The following is a 9,279-nucleotide window of genomic DNA, read 5'->3' as shown; positions in this document are numbered from 1 at the left end:
GCGCTCCTTCAGGTAGCTCCTCTAGAGTAGTGAAGTTGAGCTTTCCTTGCCTGACTTGCACTTTCTGCTTCCTCCCTTTGTCTTGGTTGGGTGCTGGCATCTGCCTTGGCTGATTCCGCGGGCAATTCTTGGCATAGTGGCCTGTATTGCCACACGTGAAGCATTTGTTTCCATTCCCTTGGTGGAACTGCTGCTGCTGCTGAGGCTGATTATTCCTTGGAGCGGGAACGGGGAAACAGTTGGGTGCTTGCTATTGCTGCGGCGGCCTGATGACCCATCTTCCTGCTTGATGCTGGAATCCTCTGCTCTGATTGTTGAAGACAATCTGGAACCTCTGGGGTGCAGCTGAAGATCCTGACATTGGTGCCTTCCTCTTCTTCTCTGCCCGGTGAGCTACAATATAGTCTTCATGTGATATGGCAAGGTTGACCAGTTCATTGAAGCTGTCCGCACGAACAGTGTTGAGGCGCTCATGAAGCTTGGTGTTGAGTCCTCTGCGGAAACGGTCTCTCTTCTTCTCATCTGAATCTGCATGATAACCCGCATATTGGCACAGGTCCTTGAAGGCCTGGGCATACTACAACACAGTGCGGGTTCCCTGAGTCAATGCCAAGAACTCATTGAGCTTGCGATCCAAAATCCATGCTGGAATATGGTGTCCCCTGAAAGTCGTCTTGAACTCTTCCCATGCCACCACATGGTCAGCGGGTAACATGGCGCGGAAATGGTCCCACCATGTCCTAGCAGGTCCACGAAGCTGCTGTGCGGCGAAGCGGGTCTTTGCGTCATCAGGGCAAGTTCCCGTGAGGAGTGGGAACTTGGACTCCACAACCCTTAGCCACACATCGGCGTCCAGTGGGTCCTCTGCCTTGGTGAACAAAGGGGGTTGCGTGCTCAAGAACTTCTGGTACGTTGCCGCGGCCGGAGGACGTTGCTGCTGGCCTCCACCATACTGCTGAGGGTGGGGCTGGCGCTGCACCAGCTGTCACAGAATCTCATTCTGCTGAGCCATTAGCTCTTGTATCGTGGGAGCTAGAGGAGGTAGCGAGGGAACCTGCTCGTTCTGCCCGCGACACTGCCTAGCTGCCATATGAAAACAGAAATTTTCGCCATTGTTACCTCGATTCACGATTCCGAGCAATATTCTTTATATCATATGGAGAAAAATGACATAACATAATATTGAACCAAACGAGGATAACATGAATGCATTCATTTCATTGCTCACTAAAGTCTTCCCTGGGTTACAACATTTTAGGGGGATTCACCCATAAGCCTAGTCCAACATCTGATACCAAAACTAAGCTCGTGTGGGTTCCTGTCCTCCTAATATGTCAAACAAACCCATCAACCCTGAGTGGTAGCGGCAACACTAGATGCAGGTGAAGGGGCACTCTGGAGGGAGTCACATTCGGACCGGGAGCTGGCTCTAATTCCTCGGGATCCTCCTCTCCCTCGCTGCCTGCCTCTTTTGCCTCCATGTCATGGTGGTGCATCTCTAGGTGGTCGTTGGCTTCTTCAAGTTCCAACTACACATCATGGAGCTGGATCTCCAGGATATCGAAGGTGTTATCCCGGATTTCCACCTACTGCTCTAGAGTCGTGATGCGCTGGCTCAACTGTTCCACCTGTAGGTCTTTTCCATCAATTCTGAAGACAAGTCGACCACGAAGTCCTCTCGACTGTTGAGAGTGATCTTAGTAGTCTGAGCGAGATCAGTGAGGTGTGCCATGGCGTCGCTCTGCAGGGCCTGTAGGCGAGATACAGTGCGCTCATTGTCACACCCGGATTTAAGGAACAAAGCCGGGTGCATCTCATACATGCGCCAAATAGGACAACATATATAATAACAGAGTGTATAGAGATAAATGTCACAATAATCAGAGTAATTATTACATAGCGAAAGTCTTACAAAAATAAAAGATAAATATAAAAGGATCTAAAATCCATCCTTGGCGCCAAAAAGTCAACTGCGAGACGTCACCTAGATCGAATCGAATCCTCGTTGTGTGGCCTCTTGAACCACCTGATCATCTCTTGTGGGGGGTGTGAGACAGCAAGGGTGAGCTCACACATGTTCATCGCTCAACAAGTTGTGGGTAATAATGTGGCATGATCTCACCAAAGGTGGGAGTTCATGTGAAGTGTAAGGCTGATCAACAAAATAAAGGTTGAAGCTGAACATTGCTTTTATAAGTTGGTCAAATTTTATTAGCAGTTACTAAATGTAAGTGAATACCAAACCATAATAAATAAGAGAACAAAATTAATAATAAATCTCATGCAAATGCAAATGACAAATTGAGTTTAGGTTCCATATTTAATTATGCGAGAGTCCTGAGCTGCTCATGACCGTGAGCTCGGCTAGTATACCAGTTTTACACTCTGTAGAGGTTGTACCCTGTACCCACAAGTCGTGTATCCCATGTCGCTAGGGTTTGCAAGGCCCTTAGACACTTCCGAGGTGAATGGCTAGGGATCCACTACGAGGCCTTTACAAAGTTCCACTAGCTTCCAAAAACCCGCTACAGTTTATGGGAAGAGCACTTGCAAGAATCTCTCGTGTGACCGCCATCGCAGCAAAATCAACCCGAGAACCTCCCTGCATGCAACTCCCCTACTGCCCTTGCCCCTTTCGGGTAAGGTAGTCTTCCACTAGCTTTCCTAATTAGTCAGCCAAGGGCGTCCCATTCCACCCTTGTGGTGGCACGTGTTTCTCAAGTTAAGCTCCATGTTCCAATTAAAATTAATGATCTTGACATGAACATAAATAAAATAACAAAATAATTGGAACATGGATATAATGAAATATTAACCCAAAACCATATAAAGCAATAGCAAAAACTACCCAAATGATTCAGGGGTAAACAAGGTAAAATGGATAAACAGACTAGGGTGACCTATTGGGTCCCATCAAAATTAAACCTAAGCGTGAATAAGTGATAATAAATAACATTATTGGGTAACAAAAGTGGATCAAGGGCACAACTTGCCTGGCACTTGAGATTCCAGTTACCAGGGTAATTCTTTAGATCCTTGTGACCGCACTGCTAGTCGTAGCAATACAAACACACATGGTACAAACAAAATTAACATCACACCAAACATAAGAACATACTCAATAATAATGATCTACGCGTTGCTACGAGATCGTGGGAACGAGAACTACTAAAATCGGAGTTACGATTAAGGAGTTATGATTTTATAGAAGATGTGTGTGATTAAAATATTAAATTATATTATAAATTGGTTAATATGAATCGTATGAGAGGTTATTCTATAAATAATTATCTCAACTTTTAATCTTAATTATAAATTGACCTTATATCATATTCTAGTATATTATAATGATAAGTAGATTAATAAGACTAACCAACATAAGTTAAATAAAGTCTAATTATAAAAGAATGAGACATAGTATAATCAATGTTGTTAATGCGTAGTAAATACTTATACGAAACTAACGCAACTGAAACGAGTCAAATCGAAATTAAAACGAAGAAGTTATGAATTTATAAAGTTTTAAGTGTTGGATAAAACATTAATTAGGATATTAATTTTAATATGGCTTTCATGTCATAACATAGACATTATGTGATAAACAACATTATTACAAAATTATAGGAACTGGAATGGATCAATTTGGACTTCATATGAATTTTCTATGATTTAAAGAAGTTCTAGGAATTGTTTTTATATTAAAAACTCATTTCTTAAGTATATTTCTTGGTTAACTTTCTGGTTGGATCGCGCTCATGAAAACAGAGAAGTCCGGGGTCTGATTCATAACAATCCCTAAGAGTCAGGCTTCCCTCGGGTGGACGGCGGGTTTATTTTATAACAACAGAGGCTCTTATGTGCAAAACGTGGCCAGCGAAGGGGGTATCGGCCGCCTCTGTCCGTTGGATTAGTTCTGGACAGCATAGATTAACTCGTTCTTCATCTGAATCGGTACGCGGCTCGCAGCGGTTGGATTAGGGATAAACGGTGGAGCACCCCAAAGCGACAGCGCCATCCATCCCTCAATCGACGTCCAGGATTCATCCCACAAAATGTGATGTGGTTCGTTTAATCCCGATTTCCATTCCTAGATCCACCGTTCGCGTCTGCCCAAACCCGGCGGCGCAGCACCGCCGCAGCGCCATTGCCGGCGCTCCCGACTCCTCACCCCCGCACGCCATTCACCAAACGATTCAGCGCTACTCTACGAGGGGAAAACCACGATTCAACTTAGACGGATACTACACGGAGAAGATGATCTGGGCGAGGCGGCCACGGCGGCCCGCGGAAGTGCTCGAAGAAAGAACTCCAGTGAGGAATTCGTCGTGCTCAGACCACCAATTCCGCCCGTGAAGGTCTCGATTACACACGGCGCACCCAGGCGAGCTCCTCCAGCTACCCCACCGTGAGCCGCAATGACGATGCATGGGCTGCCCTGATTTTTCCCCCACGGTACTCACGGCGGTCAATTAGGGCTCCAACTGCGCTAAGTGGTGGCGAATTTGCGGCCGGTAGTTGGCTGAGCAGACCGCGACAGGTTTTATACGCGGAATCGGAAGGATTCAACCGAATCCAAAACTACCGCTCGCCACGATCCTCAGCTCCATCCACGGACGTCGGCAGAGGATGAACCAATCGGCTGACGAGCGGGCCCCCTATGGCAGTGCCTGGATGCCGAGACGCGCCACGCTGCAGACGCTGGGCTGGCGTGCGCGCGAGAAGGCAATTCAGATGGGCCGCTGTAGCTAGGTTTCGGCCCAGCCGAAGTGCATCTCTTCTTTTTTATTCTTTTCCGTTTTCTTGTTTTGTTTTGTTTTTATTATTTTTTAACTCAAATTTGAATCTGAATTCTGTTGTGGATTTCTGTACTTAGATTAAATGTACAAATCAAAAATGCCAGTATGAATTTTGTACTTATTTATATATTTTTCTTCACATTGCATATAGGTTTTCCTTTCTTTCTCCTCTTTTCTTTTTCCAATTTATTTCCAAATTCTAGAATTCTAAATTAGGTTTAACCATAATTCTCATCATTAATGTATTTGTATTACTGTTATTAGTATTGTCAATGCACAAACAAATGAACTCCAACATGACGCACAAATTTCTTTATTTAATGTAATTGTTGGTAGTCAAAGTAACCCCATGATTTGAAATATGCAAAAATGAGAATAACAATACAACTAGTCGAATGAACCTTCTATATTTCCCAAGTATTGTACATTCTATTACTCTCACTATTTAGGTATTACACTCATACACTGAACAGTGATCCTCCCAACTTGGTCGGGATGCATAGCCCACACGTCCTTCACGTGACTCACTCGGTTGCACCACATGGGGTCATCCCTTTTCTCAGCGGGGAAGAGTCCCAGTGGGTGCATCATCATCTCCAGGGGATGATATCCGCATAAGGTTGTCAGGGCTTTTAGCGCTGCGGCCTGAGTGGTGTCGTCCGTCCTGAACACGACAGTCTCGGAGTCAAGAGAACACCATCCCGGCTGAAGAGGGTGAGACTCCAGGGTTAGCCAAACCCTGCAACGTGGCACCCGATGCTCCTCGTATAGCTACACCGTATACAGAGGGGGTGTAGGGTAACCGGCGGAGCAGAGCACCTCCCACAAGATGGAGGGAAAACCCTCGTGGGGAAGGTAGTCAAAATTGAAACGAGTCTCTCCTCCATTGATGGGGGTGGGTGAAGTCATCTGTGAAAAGAGGGTTAGATGTAAGTGTCATGGTAGTGGTAAGGAGAAACGTGTGCCCGGGTTGTTAAAAGAAGGTGGGTTAAATTAGATTTATCTACTCCAACCCATTTCGTTATTCATTATTAACAATGCTTGTTAAGTTCATAATTAGATGCATTTTTTCCTTAGCTTCTAATTTCTTCATGTTTTATAATGCATGCATGCGGCAAAGAACGTCTTCTCATCGATCAAAGGGGTGCTTCTAGGGCATCCCTACTATTCTAAGGTTGGCCTATATGGCCTACTTATATAGCCACCTACTTTCCCAACTATTCTTAAGGCCTTACGTCCTAGGTCTAGCGTTCTAGTCCTAACGATCCAACACTGGTTTCTAAGCAAATTTTACTTTTGAAAAGTTGGCATTCATGACTTATTGATTCCTCTGTAATTGTACTCGCTCCGATACCAGTTGTGGCAGAACCACCCGAATTAATCCAGCTTAAGTGCCTGAGTCATGCCTTAGAGGCAGCAACACACTTAAATCGGAATAACATGTCAGTCCCTCAGATCTAGTCTGATAAAGCCACTTACCAAGGATCGAATACCACTAGCTCACACGAAGGTGAGGCACAGAGAGAATACAATAAACATGAAACCACAAATTAAGGTACTAGAGTTATTACATAAATCGGAGTTTTAATAAAAGATAACAAGTTCGTAATTAAACTGCAGCGGATAATCGATAATGTCGATACTGAGGAATAGGGCAAGGCCTAGCGCACTACTCCTCCTGGTCCTCTCCTATCGAGGTAGCATCCCACTCGACCGTCCAACCCGGTGGTAGGGTGGAAGGCCAAGTCACACCATCAACCATATCGTGTAGCGTATCTGAAAAAAAATATGCCACAAGCAAGGCTGAGTATACTAATACTCAGCTAGACTTACCCGGTGTGAGGAGTCTACTCCTCTACCTCTAGACCATGAAGTTGTTTGGCTGAGGGGTTTGGTTTGCCAAAAGCACTAGCTGAGTCTAAAAACAATTTTAGCTTTTCCAGTTCTAGCATATTTAATTAAGCTAGGTTTGCTCTTCTCTAAGTAGACATGGTAACAATCATTTAGTACAATCAACATGTTATCTCAAGTAAAACCTCATTTCACTTTTTACTCGATGCAGCACAAGGGGTCAAGCAGTCTCATCAGCTGCGAGAAGCAGACGATTCGAATCGAGTTTTAACCTTGCAAGGTAAACCTAAACACACGACATGTAGGGGCACTCCGTCCCCACACATATCAATCATCCCTATCGATTCCCCGTTCACGGCCAGGGCTCACCGCCTTGGTATGCAATGCCCCACTGACCCCGGCTGCCACCGTGCAGTGGCTTCACTTGCACCCACCATAGCTAGCATGGGAGACCCAGTCTCAGGACAAGTGAGGGATAAAGTCCGCGCCCGGCTTCACTCAGGTACTAGGCTTACCGGTTACCATATTTCCCGACATGTGTTTAGTACTTTCAAACGCTTGACACATGTATCCACACATTAATCCTTAATTCCATTTTCGTCTTACACACAAGGCATCCACCCTGGATCCAAGTCCATAGACCATCATAGATCCCGTTAACAAGATGAATACAATCAATTCCTGACCTCGCGCGAGTGCTAGAAAAATCACTCGACTTCTACCGAGATCCCTAATTAGCAAAGCAGCTACTTGACCTAGCATACTAGTATCCATCTCAAAAAGGAATCCTGAGTTCATGCAACTAAGGGTTTCAAGCAACTCCTATACTTAAGTGCACATTACAAACCTACAAACATTAAGTGTAGTAAAGTAGTATGTACAATGGTTATGCATAAAACCGGGGCTTGCCTTCAAAAGCTGAAGCTGCGGGAAGATCCTCGGTGGCAGGCTCTTGGGCTGGCTCCTGGACTTCCTCTTGGACAGCTCCTTGCTCAGGAATGAGCACGTACTCTCTGTCAGCGAGGTTGCACTCTAATAAATGCAATGAATAAGATACATGTATGCCATGATATGTAATTTAGTAATTATGATGCATGGTGAAGTGTTTAAATCAATAAGATAAAGCTTAATCTTACTACTGGAGGTTTTAGTGGTACTGGAGGTTTTAGTGGTATACTTCCCCATTTAGAATTGGGTGTGGCCAAGATCTGGAGGTTGGATTAATTTAGTACTCCACTACCCATTAATGTCTTAGTGAAAATTTTAACAAGGTCTTTGCTGAAGTTATTATGGTTAAGATTTGTCACTTCTATTAATTCTCTCTTTTTCCCTTTCCTACTTATGCTTTTTAGAGTAGGTTTGAACTACAACATAGTTTCAAAAATTTCCAAAAATTCTGTAAAAATTACAGTGGCCTCTCACTGGTGTATATATTTCAGTCTCAAAAATTGAGGCCTAGAATTGGACTGGTTTTCTCTGCACAAAAATATTAAAAATTTAGGGCAGAGGGGGTGCTTGAACTACAACTCTCTTCTAGGTGTGGGTTTTATCTTAAGGGTTATTTTTGCTGGTATCTAGGTATAATATTATGACCTTATGCCAAATTTTAGCCAAATATACCTACTAGTTATTTTATGGGGATTTTCCAAAGCTTTAGGGCTTAGTGGTGGTTTCTAATACTACTATATTTGAAAAATGTCTAACAACAGATTTCTCAATTTTTCCTCTCTTCTTCTTTGCGCAAGAGCAATCATTCTTTAAGTTGGTTAACTTTGCTCATAAGGAAGGGGTTGTAAAATTTCTTAGAATATATGGTCTTTTTCATGGGGTAGGGGGTGAGGTGTATTACATCATATTTTTACCTTAGTCTTATATTTATCTTTGGTAGATCATAAGTACTTGGGTAAAAATTGGGTTGCTCATTGTTTCCCATTTTTAGCCTTTCTTTTGATTTATTTGAAATATTGGCCAAATCCAAGTTCTATTTGTTTAACTCACTGTGATGGTTTGGGGTGTTTATCATTTTTGCAGTGGTATATTAGTGGTCAGGGGTCTACTGAATTTTTTTGCCATTATTGCATGTGCCCTTATATTTTTAATCATGACCTTTATTGACTTCTTAATGCCTAAATAAAACTATAACCTTAGATTAGCACTAGACCAGGGTTCCATATATTTTCCTATGATCTATATCACTTAGGCATACTAGGAAAAATATGGTCACCCTCTAGTTTCCATTTTCTATCCTTTTTTCATTTTCCTAAAGTTTGGGTAGAAATAGTTTTTAATGGATGTATCTGACTTAGTCTTGTATATTGTGGTGTTTATTATTTTTAAACGATGTATCTACTAGGTGAGTGTCTCCACAATTTTTCTCAAGTCCAGCATAGAAGTATTTCTATTTTTCTCTGTATTATTATGGTTTGGGCAGTTTTCTAATTTAATTCAAAACTCTAAAAATTAGTACAGAAAACATGGGGTTTACTATTTTTATTTGACAGATTACATTATGCAAAGCCTAGCAAAATTGGTTTGACAAATTTTGGATGAACAATCCTCAAGTTATACATTTATCAAGGTTACTGCAAATTTAAATAACTTAATATTCAAAAAGGGAAAGGAAAAAGCATCT

This window comes from Zea mays, chromosome 8 (genome assembly GCF_902167145.1).
Source record: "Zea mays cultivar B73 chromosome 8, Zm-B73-REFERENCE-NAM-5.0, whole genome shotgun sequence".
NCBI classification, from domain to species: domain Eukaryota; kingdom Viridiplantae; phylum Streptophyta; class Magnoliopsida; order Poales; family Poaceae; genus Zea; species Zea mays.
The sequence above is the reverse complement of the archived record's forward strand: the minus strand, read 5'-3'. Positions refer to the sequence as shown.